The 16,880-nt window shown below is 40.6% G+C and overlaps 1 pseudogene; it reads left to right on the forward strand.

Annotated features, from left to right (window-relative positions):
* Nucleotides 1-6,415: 6,415 nt before the first annotated feature.
* Nucleotides 6,416-6,967, forward strand: LOC121819187 (large ribosomal subunit protein eL42-like; annotated as a pseudogene).
* The last annotated feature ends 9,913 nt before the right edge of the window (nt 6,968-16,880 follow it).

Raw genomic sequence — 16,880 nt, forward strand, 5'->3', positions numbered from 1 at the left:
ACTTCTTCTGCACAATTAAAGCCTTTCTTTTTTTTAGCTGACTATCTTTTGTTTTTGTTTTGATCGATTACCATAATAAGTTGATTTAACATTTATCATCTTATGCTGCTGCTGCTAAGTCACTTCAGTCATGTCTGACTCTGTGCGACCACATAGACGGCAGCCCAACAGGCCCCCCCCATCCCTGCGATTCTCCAGGCAAGAACACTGGAGTGGGTTGCCATTTCCTTCTCCAATGCATGAAAGTGAAAAGTGAAAGTGAAGTCGCTCAGTCATGTCCGACTCTTCACTACCTCATGGACTGCAGCCTACCAGGCTCCTCTGTCCATGGGATTTTCCAGGCAAGAATACTAGAGTGGGTTGCCATTGTCTTCTCCTATTATCTCATATATATGCCCAAAAATGAATATGTTTTTTCCTCATGATGAGAAGTCTTAAGATCTATTCTCTTAACAACTTTCAAATATACCATAAAGCGGTGTTGGGGCTTGCCTGGTGACTCAGGTGGCAAAGAATCTGCCTGTAATGTGTGAGACCTGGGTTCAATCCCTGGGTCGGGAAGATACCCTGGAGGAGGAAATGGCTACTCACCTCAGTATTCTTGCTTGGAGAATCCCATGGACAGAGGAGCCTGGTGAGTTCTAGTCCATGGGGTTGCAAAGAGTCAGACATGACTGAGCAACCCACACATTCATAAAGCAGTGTTAAGTATAGTTGTCGTGTTGTACAATACATTATAGCCACAGAACTGGTTTACCTTTTAACTGGAAGTTTGTGTCTTTTGACCTTCATCCAATTCCTTTACCCAGCCCTGCCTCTGCTAACTGCAAAACTGTTCTCTTTTTCTAAGAAAAAATTTTTTTTCTTGTTTGTTTGTTTAGATCCCCCATACAAGCCAGAGCATACAATATTTATCTTTCCTGTCTGGCTTATGTCCAAGGTAAAAAGCCTCTTGATGAAAGTGAAAGAGGAGAGTGAAAAAGTTGGCTTCAAGCTCAACATTCAGAAAATGAAGATCATGGCATCCGGTCCCATCACTTCATGGGAAATAGATGGCGAAACAGTAGAAACAGTGTCAGACTTTATTTTTTTGGGCTCCAAAATCACTGCAGATGGTGACTGCAGCCATGAAATTAAAAGACGCATACTCCTTAGAAGAAAAGTTATGACCAACCTAGATAGTATATTCAAAAGCAGAGACATTACTTCGCCAACTAAGGGCCGTCTAGTTAAGGCTATGGTTTTTCCCGTGGTCATGTATGGATATGAGAGTTGGACTGTGAAGATGGCTGAGCGCCAAAGAATTGATGTGTTTGAACTGCGGTGTTGGAGAAGACTCTTGAGAGTCCCTTGGACTGCAAGGAGATCCAACCAGTCCATTCTGAAGGAGATCAACCCTGGGATTTCTTTGGAAGGAATGATGCTAAAGCTGAAACTCCAGTGCTTTGGCCACCTCATGAGAAGGGTTGACTCATTGGAAAAGACTCTGACGCTGGGAGGGATTGGAGGCAGGAGGAGAAGGGGACAACCGAGGATGAGATGGCTGGATGGCATCATGGACTCGATGGACATGAGTCTGAGGGAACTCTGGGAGATGGTGATGGACAGGGAGGCCTGGTGTGCTGCAATTCATGGGGTTGCAAAGAGTCGGACACGACTGAGCAACTGAACTGAACTGAACTGAATACCCTCAAGGTCCATCCAAACTGTCACAAATGCAGATTTTCCTTTCCATGACTAAATAATATCCCATTGTATATTTAAGCCACAGATTCTTTATCCATGCGTCCACCAATGGACACTTAAGTTTTTCCATGCCTTGGATACTGTAAATGATTACAGCCTTTCCTGATGAGCTCTCTTGCTCTCCCTGCCCCTCAGAGCTTGGGCAGGATTCAAGGCAGTTCAAGGCCAGCTTTCTTTCTCACACATGGCCTACATCTGATCCCCTGAAGACTCCTGTGTCATTCGCTGTCCCACCATCAAAGCAGGCACATCGAACGAAAGAATCTTGCTTTTAGGTGCTTCAAGCACGTATCAGACATCAGTCAACCATGTTTCTCCAGCACAGGAAAATAATGTATTCCTTTGAAGTGCATTTTGCTTGACATAAAGCAAAGAAGCCTTCCCTCTACTTCATCTGCATGAGGAAAGAGGATGGGCAGCATACGAAAACCCCCTCTAAAAATCCTCTTATCTCTATAACCAGCTCCTCTCAGTCTCTCCAGCTTCTTCCATAACCCAAGGTAGATGATCTGCAAAATCAGTCTATTGTTGTTATTCAGTTGCCAAGTCATGTCCGACTCTTTGCGACCCCATGGATTGCAGAACTCAAGCTTCCTTGTTCTTAACACCTCCCGGAGTTTGCTCAAACTCATGTCTATTGAGTCAGTGATGCCATCCAACCATCTCATCCTCTGTTGCCCCCTTCCCCTCCTGCCTGCAATCTTTCTCAGCATCAGGGTCTTTGCCAATGACTCAGCCCTTCGCCTCAGGCGGCCAAAATATTGAAGCCTCAGCTTCAGCATCAGTCCTTCCAATGAATAATCAGGGTTGACTTCCTTTAGGATTGATTGGTTTGATCTCCTTGCTGTCCAAGGGACTCTCAACAGTCCAAAATGTGTTTAAGTGACCCTGCACCCCCCTCCTTGGCAGGCAGTACTTCTAATTGTCTTGAGTCCTCAGATGAAACAGCCATTTACAGAGTCCCCTTTTACATTTGGGCAGCTTAAATCTTAGTCTTTTAGACTGCAAAACTGAGAAGGGCAATGGATTTCCAATAGAAGATCTGAACATGCCCTGCATTCAGTTGGCTCTTTGACATTTGAAGTCTGGGCAGACTGGCAGGTCCCATTTGCCAAGGAGCAATTACTTCTGTAGTAATTAGGTCTGAAATCATGTTGCCTCTTTGAATCAAAAGCAGTTATCTGTGCAAGATAACATTCAACCAGTGCAAACAGAAGAGTAAACAAACAGCCAGTGTTTCCTCAACCAGACACAAAACTAAACTTCATAGCACATAGAGATTCTGAGAGTATTAAACAATACAAGACTATAATCCTAAGAATACCAAAGGGATTTATCGACCAAAGACAAAATCTAAAAATATAAACTGATTATTTCTATTATAATAGGAAAAGAACAGAGGGACAAAATAAGAGGAAAAGGAGAAAACTTAAGTAGTAAAGGGAAAGCAAAAATTTAGATGTATCAACTATTCTGAAGATCGACAGTTTGATTGTCTTGTTTTACATAAATAGTAGGGACTTCCCTGGTTAAGACTTCACCTTCCAATGCAGGGGGCCTGGGTTTGATACTGAATCGGAGAGCTAGATCCCATGTGCTGCAACTAAGACTTGGCACAGCCGAGATAAATAAATAAAAATAAATATTAAACATAAATTATTAAAAAAAAAAAACAGCAATTCTGAATTGCTAAGAGAACTAAAAATTTCCCGCCTCCCTTTTCTATTTTTATTTTTGGTCTGTGTGAGATAAAGACAAACAAAAGGACAACTACAGTTTTCACTCAAGCAACAAGCATATCAGCTTAAAATGAACAAAGATAATGCAAATTGGCAAAAGCTTTTCATGCAAAATGAACCATCAAATCCCAGGACTAGAAGCATATAAACCCTTGGCATTATTCAATGGATGTTTATTGACTGTTCATGCAATATTAAGCTTAGGGCAAAGATGGCAGTGGGGAGTGGGTGCTTATGGAGTGGTTAAAAATAAAAGTATGAGAGAGATCTTCCCTTTAAACTTTTTATCCTCATTAAAAAGTAATTCTTACAGGTTCAAATCATTGCTTCAAATCCCAAGACATTCAGAACTGCATGTAAAGCCATAATTTGTTTCAGAAATAAATTTCAAGACTTCCCTCATGGTCTAGTGGTTAAGAATCTACCTGACAACGTAAGGGACATGGGTTCAATCCCTGATCTGGGAAAATTCCTCGTGCCACAGGGCAACTAGGGCCATATGCCACAATTACTGAGCCCGTGTCTTCAAACTGGTCCACAACTAAAGAGAAGCCACCACGACAAGAAACTCACACCACAGCGGAAAGTAGCCCCTGCTCGTCCAACTAAAGAAAAGCTCCCATGCAACAACAAAGACCAGAACAAGCAAAAATAAATTAGTTTAAAAGATTCACATCATCCATAAAGTATTTTTTAATAAATAAATTTCAAATTTGCTAACAAACAAAAACAGTTATCCCACCCCCAAATAAAACCCACAGCAAACAGCAACACAATAATGAAAACTGTAAAGCATTAACTTTAAAATTAGAAAAAAGGCAAAATCCCTGATAGCACCAATTCTATTCACATCACACAGGATATTTGAACCAGTAAAACAATAAAGAGAAAAGATGTAAAAAACATGAGAACTGAACAGGGAAAATCAACAGCCAGTATATGCTTATATACATTTGTTGTTGCTGTTGTTGTTTTGTTCCTAAGTTGTGTCTGACTCTTTTGCAACCCCATGGACTATAACCTGCCAGGCTCCTCTGTCCATGGACTTCTCCAGGCAAGAATACTGAGTAGGTTGCCATTTCCTTCTCCAGGGGATCTTCCGAACCCAGGTGCAGTGAGGAGATCTTTTACCCTGAGCCACTTGGGAAGCCCAACACTTATATACATAGAAAACCAAAAAAAAAAAAAAAAAAATATATATATATATATATATAGCTAAACTGCTAGAAATATTAAGAGATTTTTAACAAGGTAGCTGGATATAGGATTATTAGTTTTAAAATCTATATTAAAAAGTCAATTGTACTTTTACACACCAGGAATAAACATTTACAATATATAACTTTAAAAGATATCACTTAAAAATCAACAATTAAAAAAAGTTGTATAAATAAATTTAACAAAATCTTTGCACAATCTCCAAGAAAAATATAATACTTTACATGAAAGATGACTTATGAGAGCTATACCATGTTCATGGGATACATGAACATAAATATACTGTAGCCATATCAGTTATCCTTAACTTATTCTGTATATTCAATTTCATTCTAATCATAGTTCAATAGGTTTTATGGAACATTAAAAGCTAATTTTTACTCATATGTAGATTGATGGGTAGATAGAGAGATAAAGTTATTTAACAAAGCAATATAGCAAAAATTTATTATAGAATCTAAGCAGTGTATAGTCCCTTAAGCTGCAAGGAGATCCAACCAGTCATCCTAAAGGAAATCAGTCCTGAGTATTCATTGGAAGGACTGATGCTGAAGCTGAAAATACAATACTTTGGCTACCTGATGCAAAGAACCAACTCGTTGGAAAGACCTTGATGCTGGGAAAGGTTGAAGGTGAGAGGAGAAGGGGATGACAGAGGATGAGATGGTTGGATGGCATCACCAACTCAATGGACATGAGTTTGAGTAGGCTCTAGGAGTTGGTGACAGACATGGAGGCCTAGTGTGCTGTAGTCGCTGGAGTCACAAAGAGTTGGACACGACTGAGTGACTGAACTGAACTGAACTGAACTGAAGCAGTGTGTTTATGAGTGTTTGTTTGCTACAAAGCTCTTTCAACTTCTTTTCATTTTTGGAACTTTTCATAATAAAATGTTGGGAGAAAATCATATGTAAATGTCAACAGGTAAGAATAGCCCAGAGACTCCTGAAAAGGAAGAACCAGGTGCTTTAACACATAGGAAAAGTTTGAAAAGAAATTATAATAATTAAGAGAGTATGGCACCGGTGTGGAAATAGAAAAACAAATCAATAGAATAGAATAGAAATCAGGTATTTATGAAAACCTAATTTATTTCAGATCTGACCTTATAGATCACTGGGGAAAGGGTGGGTCATTCATTAAATGGTACAAGGAAAATTGGTAAGCATATAGAAAATAATTTAAATGTTAACAACAAAACTTTAAAACTTTTAGGAAAAAGTAAAGAGAATATCTTTAAATATCTTTAAATTAGTGAAGGCAAAAAAGATGCATAATAAAACCATTTGCAGAAAAGATTTAAAACAGATGTTAAATGTATATATATTTTATATATTATATATAATATAAAGGATACTAAAAGGATAAGCAAAACATTACTGTTATTGTTCAGTTGCCAAGTCATGTCCGACTCTTTGCAACCACATGGGCTGCAGCCCACCAGACTTCCCTGTCCTTCACCATCTCCCGGAGTTTTGCCCAAACTCATGTCCATTGAGTTGGTGATATCATCCAGCCATCTCATCTTCCGTTGCCTCCTTCTCCTCCTGCCTTCAATCTTTCCCAGAACAAGGATCTTTTCCAATGAGTCAGCTCTTTACATCAGGTGGCCAAAGTATTGGAGTTTCAGCTTTAGCTTCAGTCCTTCCAATATTAAACATATAAAATTTATGAAATGTTTTTCTTTCTATGCCAATAGCTCTCTTGTGAACATGGTGAACATTTTTGAAATCCACCGGACTTTCTGTAAGAAGTGTGGGAACACCAATCTCACAAAATGACACAGTACAAGAAGGGCAAAGATCCTCTGTATGCCTGGGGAGAGCAGCCTTATAACAGGAATCAGAGTGGCTATGGTAAGCAAACTAAGCTGTTTTTCCGGAAAAAGGCTAAAACTACAAAGAAGATTGTGCTAAGGCTTAAATGTGTTGAGCCTAATGCAGATCTAAAAGAATGCTAGGGGACTTTCTGGCTGTCCAGTGGTTAAGACTTCACCTTCAAATACAGCGGGGACAGGTTCCACCCCTGGTCTGGGAGCTAAGATCCCACATGCCTCGGAGCCAAAAAACTAAAACATAAACAATATTGTAACAAATTCAATAAAGACTTTAAAAATGGCCCCCATCAAAACGAAAACTTAAAAAAATAAAAGAATGCTGGATATTCACAAATCCAAGATTTTTGAAGTGGGAGGAGATAAGAGGAATGGCCCAAGTGATCCAGATCTAAGCTCTATCTTTTATTATAGAGACAAAAACTATTGAGGTTATGCTCACTTCATTTGGTAGCTTTGATCTTTGGGGAGGAAAATAGTGTCATAAACAAAGTTCTCCTTGTGAGGAAATTTATGTTTTAAAAAAGTATATGGAGTGGAGAGATGAAGATGAATTTTGGAATGAGCATATCAAAAGCCACAGATGTCATGGTAATGATCTATTTTTTTTTATTGGGTGATATATACGAATATATGTATTCCAATACTTCGGCCTCCTGATACAAAGAACTGACTCATTGGAAAAGACCCTGATTCTGGGAAAACTTGAAGGAAGGAGGAGAAAGGGACAACAGAGGATGAGATGGTTGGATGGCATCACCAACTCAGTGGACATGAGTTTGAGCAAGCTCTAGGAGTTGGTGATGGACAGGAAGCCTGACATGCTGCAGTCCATGGGGTCACAAAGAGTCAAACACAACTGAGCAACTGAACTGATATATGAATATTTCTTTATATTTATAAAACTGGACACATACTGTTTTATATATGATACAACATGCAAATTAAAGATTTTAGGTCAAATGCAGAATGCTAAAAAGCCTAATGTGTGCTGTGCTTAGTCGCTCAGTCCTGTCCGACTCTTTGCAACCCTATGGACTGCAGCCCACCTGGCTCCAGTGTCCGTGGGGATTCTCCAGGCAAGAATATTGGGTGGGTTGCCATGCCCTCCCTCCTCCAGGACATCTTCCCAACCCAGGGATTGAACCCAGGTCTCCTGCATTGCAGGTGGATTCTTTTACCATCTGAGCTACCAGGGAAGCCCAAAAGGTCTAATAGGAAAGTAAAAATCTAAAAAAGCTAGTCAAAATAGAAAGAGATCAGTAAACTCTTAAAATCCTAAGATTTTCATGTCTCTCAACTTTAAAGGAAATAAGCCAAAATAAAGGTGACGCTGGCTTATACTTTAGTAAATTTGGTAAAGCATCCATGAAATATAATCTAGAGATTTCAAAACCACACATGACTTCATGAAGTTCTTTTTTATTAGCCTTCTCAAAGTTTACGAATTGTAGCTAAGTATGTCTTTAGTGGAAATTATGACCAGATATCCATCCCTCCCTCCCTCCTTCCATCCTTTCTCTCTACTTCTGTATTAGTTTTGGTTTCCTAATACTATATAATAAATTACAAAAAGAAAAACCCCACAGAAGCTTAAAACAAGTTTATTATTTCACAGTTTTGGGTCAAGAACTTAGTCACAGGCCAACTCCTCTGCTCAGAGTCTTGCCAGGGCAAAAAAGCAAAGTGTGACAAGAGCTGTGCTTTCAGCTGTGACTGAGTCCTCTTCCCTGCACATTCAGATTGTTGGCAGAACTCAGCTGCTGTGGTTATACCACTGAGCTCTCAGTATTCTTGCTAAGTGCTGGCTCACGGTCATTCTCAGCTTCTAGACGCTGCCCTCTGGTCCTAGCTACACGGCATTTCTATAACTTGCAGCTTACTTTTCAAAGCCAGCAGGAGATATCTCTCTCATGCTTCAAATCTAACTTCTTTTAAGAGCATACCCAATTGAGCCAGGCCCTCCTGGGATAATCTCTCTTTTGTTTAATACAAATTCAACTGACTGGGGACGTTAATTACAGCTGGAAACCGCAAGTTGTTTAAGATGTCTGAAGCATAGAATGACAGGTGGCATTGAGTGGGATAAAATGAAAGAAAAAAGTTAAATCACTTAAGACATTTTAAACCAATTATGGAATGTGGTCCTTATCTTAGCAACAGTTAGAAACCATGAAAAGTGAGGGTTTTTAGGAGCAAAAATGTTAGACTGATGAGATCTGCAGTTTAGAAGAATGATTTTAGGGGGCAGTAATAATGATGTGCTTAGTGTCATGTCCGACTCTTTGGGACCCTATGGACTGTAGCCTGCCAGACTCCTTTATCCATGGGGATTCTCCAGGCAAGAATACTGGAGTGGGTTGTCAAGCCCTCCTTCAGGGGATCTTTCCAACCCAGGGATCGAACCCAGGTCTCCCACACTGCAGGTGGATTCTTTACCATCTGAGCCACCAGAAAAACCCAAGAATACTGGAGTGGGTAGCCTATCCCTTCTCCAGGGGATCTTTCTGACCCAGGAATCAAACTGGGGTGTCCTGCGTTGCAGGTGGATTCTTTACCTGCTGAGCTTCCAGGGAAGCCCAGTAAGAATGATAAAGAGAACAATTCATTTGAGCAAGTATTTGTTTTGTGGCAAAAATAACTCTAGAAACTAAAATGAAATGCATGCTCTCAGAAATGCTTTAATTTGGAAAAAACAATTTATTATAACCAGAAAAAAAGTCACATGCCCTTCCTCCTCTAACCTACCACAAATATACACAATACGATTTTTGAAAAAATAGCTGAGAGACAGGAAAGCCAAAATGCAAAAAGAACAACCTTTAGGGGAGAAGCACACTGCAATCTATACTGTATCTTCATCTGCTGTTTCCAGGAAGGGTAAAATTTCATCCTTACATATCCTTGAAGTCAAAGGGATACAGAAAACTTGGCCAGTTACAAAAGTCATTGTGTTCACAGGATAAATTGTTCAGGAGAAGGAATATGACTGATGGCAAGATTGAGTGAAACTTCCCCTCCCCCCATCCTTTGTTATTTTAAGTAATACACCAAGCGTTGGGAGAGGTCAAAACAGAGGCGTGGCCAGTGCACAGGTGAGCTTGCCGACAAACATCTCTTGATGAAGGGAGGAAAGAATATGGCTCTTCAGAGAGAAGGGGCACATCCTGGTCATAAATTTATCTCCATCCGTGGCATTCGATCACTTCTCAGTCAATGTGTCAAAGGGCTTATTTTGTGATTGGAGCATCCCACGTGTATGATAAATTGCCAGCATCAGCTCTTGACTGACTTGTAAATCTCAGTCCTTTTCGGGGATTAACGACTTGCTAAATTCATTTATCAAAATTAAAACTAGGTTTTCGGAATGTTGCCCTCCAAATCCCAAGAAACTATAAAAGATTAACCTTTTGCAGATCCTTCCAGACTGAACACCAGTGGGTAACATCAACGCAAGTGATTAATAGGAGCTTTCTAAGATCCGGGGGAGATGCTGACAGCCGTTTCCCTCACATGACAGCATAAGTCATCTCCTAATCAACCTATGAAAACACACACCCTGAAACTCTCCATACTAATGGAACACATCCAATTAATATTTAGAATATCCATAGGAGATCTGCTTTGCATTAGTACCAGAGGTTTTTACAAGTGTATCAGACCTCCTCAAGGCTGTAAAACAGAATTCATTAACTCAGTCTCTTTCAATCACTCCAGAAGCAACAGTAGCCGCAGCAGAATGAAAGTCCAATCCAGAGTGAATTAGCTTCCAGAAGTCGTAGCTTCTCTGTGATGCTGTTGTTCGTTTTTAAGCTCATTAGTTACCACTTTTATCTCACTGACCCCTGCACCATCCAAGTTGCATACAGCCTGTATATTCGCCATGGAGAGGCACACTCCTCTTCGTCTTCTTTCTTCCTCGTGTGTTTACAGCCCGTGGTGCTATCTTGGGGCCTTAAAGGCATTTCATCCAAATATCCACATTTGCACAAAATGTTCCGACACCTTCCCAGTACAATCCGTGACATTTTCCCTCCTCTCCCTGAGAGGCGTGTGCTGTGAACCTGCTCCTCCTCGCGTGTGAAATGGCAGCTGGGCTTATTAATGGTTCCCTCAGATCCTCTACCTCCCTTATTCCTCAAAACAAACTATGGCTCAGTTCATAACGGGTCTGAGAACACCCTAAATAAAGTACCACGGAGACTTCATTTCCCACTAAAGGGTACAGGTTAGACCCAGATGGAGGTATAAAACAGTATGTGTCCTATCAAAGTAGTCCCAGATTCCCTTAATTACACTTTATGGAGTTGTTCCCTTTGAATCCCCTAAACCAGTGGCAAGTGATCTTTTCCTTTTCCCTGGGGGGCTGCAAACTCACACTGTAATCATTTAAATGGGGATCATACAGGTTATGCTAAAGTCATTCATTTTATAAACATATGGTATACCTAGCAGTACTGAGCATGTATGGTAACCATGCACCGTGTGAAGCAATTTATATGCATTATTTCTACCAATCTTGACAATGATTTTGTTGGAGACTGAGGCACCGGGAGTGCCTGTAATGTGTCCAAAGTCACTCAAATAGAGAGTGGTTAGATCATGAGTCAGACTTGGTCCCAGAGCCCAGGCTGTACTTACTGTTCTCCCTTTCGCCCTGAGTGAAGCTCTGAAGTAGGTCCTAGAGTCATCATATTGAATGCACGAGTCACATGGATGGTGAAGACAGTATTTCTGCCCCACCTCCACCTGGGGCTTAAAGTCCAAGAAAAACATGTCAAAATCTATTACAAAGTTAAGAACAGAATGGTGATCCAGCATGGAGAATGGAAAAGCCAACTTAGGCTAGAAGATTCCCCAGAGGAGTGGCATTCAAGCCGTAAACATGAAGTAGGATATCCATGGGTTCCATCCCTGGTCGGGGAGGATCCCATATGCTACAAAGTTAACTACGCGGTATACCACGACTACTGGAGCCTGCATTCCTACAGCCTGTGCTCCACGACAGGAGAAGCCACCGTAAAGCAAAGAGTGGCCCCCAATCACCACAAGCTCAGCAACAGAGACCCAGCCCAGCCAAAAGTAAATAGATAAAAAAACATTTAAAATTTGCACCAGAGCACATGCACTGGCAGGCCTAACAACCTTTCCCCTTGAGTGGGGGATCTTTGCGTAGGACAAAACATACTCAGTACCATGAGGTGGTCCTTGCTAGGAATTAGGCAAGAAACTATTTCAGGATAGTGAGATTGGAAAGCAAAGACAAAGAGAATCAATTTTTGATAACAGAAAAATAGTGAAGAACAAGGCAGAAGATGGAAAGAATCCACCTTAGATTTTAAGGATGATGGTAAAGCCTTGAAATGCAAAGAAAACTTGTTAGAGGCAAAAAAAGAGATGATCTGATCTGTACTGATAATTCACCTGAGGTTGTATACTAGCTCCACCAATTACACATTCGTAATTTTTGTGTGTAATTTTTTTCAACAGCGTTCAGATAGATGCTCAGTAACAGGAACAAAGAAAGCAAGTGGTTAGCTTCATCTTAAATTTTAGTAGAAAATTACATAATGCTCTACTACTCATTTTAAAAATTGAAAGTGATCACAAAAGTCTAGACTATAAGAGGGTATAGGAAAAATAAGTTTAGTTCCCCCAAGAAACAAATCATGAGTTGAAAAAGAAAGAGAGAAATAAAGCAGGAATCCATACAGTGAGAAAGTATAAAGAGAAAAGCAGCCATGACAATGTGTGATTTATTTGGATACTGATTCCAACAGACAAATTATAAAGTTATATTTTATAATTGGCATGGGAGCATTGGAAATGCGAGCATTAACTGGATTTTGTAATATTAAGGAATTACTAACATTTGGGGAGTGATATTGGCACTGTGGTTTTGGTTAAGTGTCCTCAGGTTTGAGAGACAGATACAGACATACTTAACGCCAAGAATCTGGTATGAGACTAGAGCTTGCTTCAAAGTAACTTGGGAAGTGGGAGTGTGGGTGGGGATATGGGTAAAATAAGATTGGCTATGAACTGATAACTTTGCAGCTATATGATAGGTACATAGGGATTCATTATACTATTCTGTGCATTTTCATATAAGTTTCAGGTTTTTTATGACAAATTTTGTTTAAGGACAAAACAAGATTCTATTCAATGAATAATGGGAAAATTGCATTGCTTCTGATGATGGTCAGTTAGGGAGATAATGAAAGGGAGGAAACAATTTTAAGGGGAGGATACACAAGTCAGAAAATGACCAAAAGATGAAAAGGACTGGAACTCAGAGACATGAAGGCATAAATACAAACAGAAAAAAAGGAAGCAACCAAGCCAAAAGACAGACTTGTGAAATGACATTACCACCTTGTGGTCTTTTAGGATATTGCTCCTAACTACTCCAGCCATGATGCTTTTTCACACTTTGTGGGGATGTCACACCTACACTTGTACCAGGTGGTAACAGCCATGCCTAAGCTTCGGTCTCGAGGTTTCTTATTTGTGACCAAATTTTGTTGACTCTCCTGATATTTTCAGGCCATATCTGACTTTTTATCACAAGGTTCCCACATTTGTTACGTTTTATTGTCCTAAGTTTCCCACTTTATTCATTCAGAGTTAGCACCTGATTTGGTATTTCCGACTTTGTAAACAAATCTTTGTTCACCTTATCCAAATCCTCTGCAGTTCGTTTTTGTTAAAAACAGCTTTATCAAGATTATAATTGATATCCAAAAAATTGGACATAATTAACATATATAATTTGATGAGTTTGCAGAGATGCATAAACCATCATAACAATCAAGGTGATAAACATAATCATCACCTCTGTTTATTACAGCATCTATTTGCTACTCTAACTCCAGCCTAATCTTACTTTTTTTTTTCAATATATAGTAACACAATCTTTTCTGGTTTTGTTTTTTAGTATTTATTTATTTGGCTGCTCCGAGGGCTCCAGAGGGAGACGGGCTCCTTAGCGGTGGAGCATAGGCTAATTGCTCCACAGCATGAGTGATCCTATTTCCCCAACCAGGGATCAAACCCGTGTCCCCTGCATTGGAAGATGAATTCTTAACCACTGAACCACCAGAGAAGTCCCTTAATCATACTTTCTAATGCCTCCATCTCCTTGAGCATCATACTCACCTTTCTCTCCCCTTTTCCAACTCCACAGAAGTTGTTTTTCTTGCAGTATGTGACAGAACAGCACAATGTAGTCATTGTGTGGGAGCAGCCCACAGACAAAGGAAAGCATTGGAAAATGTGGAAGCAAAGGGATTCTACAGCTAAAATGGCCCCATAATACAGCTATTTGACCCAAGGAAGAACGGTCCATCTCATACACAATAGCCAAATAGCCCCAATGCTATTACTATCACATGGTATTATGTTTTAAAATTTTCCCTCCTCTCCATCCACATTCCTCCTGTGTGAGCTCCTGCTGCTCTCCCTGGCATGGACTCTGCCAGCTTCCAAGCCAGCCTCCTTACTTCCACTAGCCCCTCCTGACCTTCCACACTGCCTCCAGTGACTTCTCCAAAATACAGGTTAATCCTGGACTCTCTGCTTAATACATCCCACTGTTTCCTAATGTCCACAAGAAAAGAATCCTAAGCTCAGACAGCCATGCTGTTTCTAACCTCATCCACTGCAGTGCCCTCAAGGCACACACACTGCCGCATTCATGCCAGATTGCTGGCTGTTCCCGACAAGGCCACTGTATATGTGACACTTCCTGTCTTGGCACTGACTGTTATCCTTGTCTGATAACCCATGTTTATGCCTGGTTAATTCCTAATCTTGATTTGTCTTCACTCAGACACTGAATTGGGCTTCCCAGGTGGCTCAGTGATAAAGAATCTGCCTGCCAGTGCAGGAGATATGGGTTCGATCCCTGGGTCAGGAAGATCCCCTGGAGGAGGAAATGGCAACCCACTCCTGTATTCTTGCCTGGAGAATCTCGTGGATAAAGAGCCTGGTGGGCTACAATCCATGGGGTCGCAAAGAGTCAGATGCGACCAAGCACACGCGCACACACACACAGAGACACTGAATTGAGACTCAGACCTAACACGGCTGACCTCACTTCCCAACTGAGTGCTCCTGTAGCATCTTCACACTATTATACTTAACTCACTATGTGGTGATGATGATGTGTTTATTGGTCTCTCTACAGCCCTTCTCATTAGACTCAAGAGGAAGATAACTGGAACTGTGCTGCATGAATATAAGCTTTCTTAGAACTTAGCACAGTGCCCTGCAAGGTGTGGGTATGCAATAAAGTTTGGCTGCCTTCTCCTCTGCAGCTCTCTGTGGGAATCTGATCTCTGAATATAGAGTGGGTGGCCAGAGCTTTAATGAAGAAAAGAGATACCACTGGGGACTTATCAGATTGGGTATTTTTTCATGATAATTAGCCAGTGTTGGAGAAGGAAATGGCAACCCACTCCAGTGTTCTTGCCTGGAGAATCCCAGGGACGGCGGAGCCTGGTGGGCTGCCATCTATGGGGTCGCACAGAGTCAGACACGACTGAAGCGACTTAGCAGCAGCAGCAGCAGCCAGTGTTAGTAAAGATTCTCTTAAAGTTCAGCTAGGAAGTAAAAAAATTTGTTCAAGCCTTGTAGAAGTAAATACAACAAACTATATCAAACTTGTGCATATCATTGCCACATGTAGGAACTGAAATTGACAATATGCACACAAAACTCCATACAAGAATGTTTGTCACAACAGTATTGATATAGCCTAAAAAAATCTGAGAATCCAAAATGTCAAAAATAGAAGCTTAACAAAGCAAACTGTGGTATAACCATATGATGGAGTTCTAGGCAGTGCTTGAAAATTATGTAATATGAAATTTACTCTTGAAAAGCAAAAAAAAAAAAATGCTAGTTATAAGACTGTGGTCAATTTTATAATGCATGCGTGTGTGTGTGTGTACATTTATGTGTGTATACGTATGTTTGTTTCTATCATTATTCATCATCAGTCATCACTCAGTCGTGTCCGACTCTTTGCAATACCATGGACTGTAGCCCACCAGTTTTGTCTTTTCACGGGACTCTCCAGGCAAGAACACTGGAATGGGTTGCCATGCCTTCCTCCAGGGGATCTTCCCAACCCAGGGATCAAACCCACATCTCCTTTGTCTCCTGCACTGGCAGGCAGATTCTTTACCGCTGAGTTACCCAATGCAATAGACACGGTACCTACATACATTTATACACAAACATAAGATAGCCATGCAGAGTGAAAGTTTGGAAAATATATATAACCAAAATGAAAATAGGTTTATAAGTACTTCTCTGTACTTTCTGATTTTTCTCCACTGAACAGGTATTGCCATTATAATAATACAGGGAAAATATAAAGTTGGTTTTCTTTTTAAGAGAAGAGGAAGAAGAAAGGAAAGGCAACTGAGTCCCTGAAGCCATCAGGAGGAAAACTGAGGAAGCTGACCTGAATGTAAAAGAGCATGTGAATCTTAATAACACAGAGACCAGTGAAATTTTACAGAAGGTTAAGCCAGTTGGTCATATGTGCCTTAGTGTCAAGTACTTAGATCAATATGTACTTGAGGTCAGTGTCAATGAATGAAAATATTGGAAGAGAAGGGAACTGGAAAGAGGAGGTGATATCTGTCAATTTTCTGGGTCAGATTATTCACATAACCCTTCTTTCCTTGGTTGTCCCGGCCCACCTCTCCACTCCTCCTCTGTCCTTAACACAGAGACTTGGAAAATACTAGAAACTTCCTTTACTCATGAAGAACAGGCAGGATATCTGTGGAAGCAGCGAATCAAGAATATCTAGACCATATGCTTGCCCAGTCTACCCAGAGTTGCTTCACTAGACTTGGGCCTCTCACTGCTAACCCAGAGCTCAGTGGACACAGTTCAGTGCTTGGAAATTTATTTAAACTTAGGTTTCATCAAAAAGGCCACACTGTTTGATTTACATAGAAAACCAATAGAGAAAATCTCCTGTCTTGTTAGACTGGATACCAAGTATTCGTTTTGAACGGCTTCCCAGGTGACACCTGACAATGGAGGAGACAAGAGAGACCTGGGTTCTATCCCTGGCTTGGGAAGGCCCCCTGGAGAAAGGCACAGCAATCCACTCCAGCATTCTTACCTGAAGAATGCCCACAGAGAGAGGAGTCTGGTGGGCTATCGTCCATAAGGTTGCAGAGTTGGACACAACTGAAGCAACTCAGCAGGCACACACATTCATTTTGAAAACTCTTTAGTTTCTTTAAAAAAAAAAATTAAAATCATACTAGATGAAACAGGAAGTTGAAGTTTGTCATGGTTAACTCTGTGTTAACCTG

Source organism: Ovis aries, chromosome 3 (assembly GCF_016772045.2).
Source record: "Ovis aries strain OAR_USU_Benz2616 breed Rambouillet chromosome 3, ARS-UI_Ramb_v3.0, whole genome shotgun sequence".
In the NCBI taxonomy this organism is placed as follows: domain Eukaryota; kingdom Metazoa; phylum Chordata; class Mammalia; order Artiodactyla; family Bovidae; genus Ovis; species Ovis aries.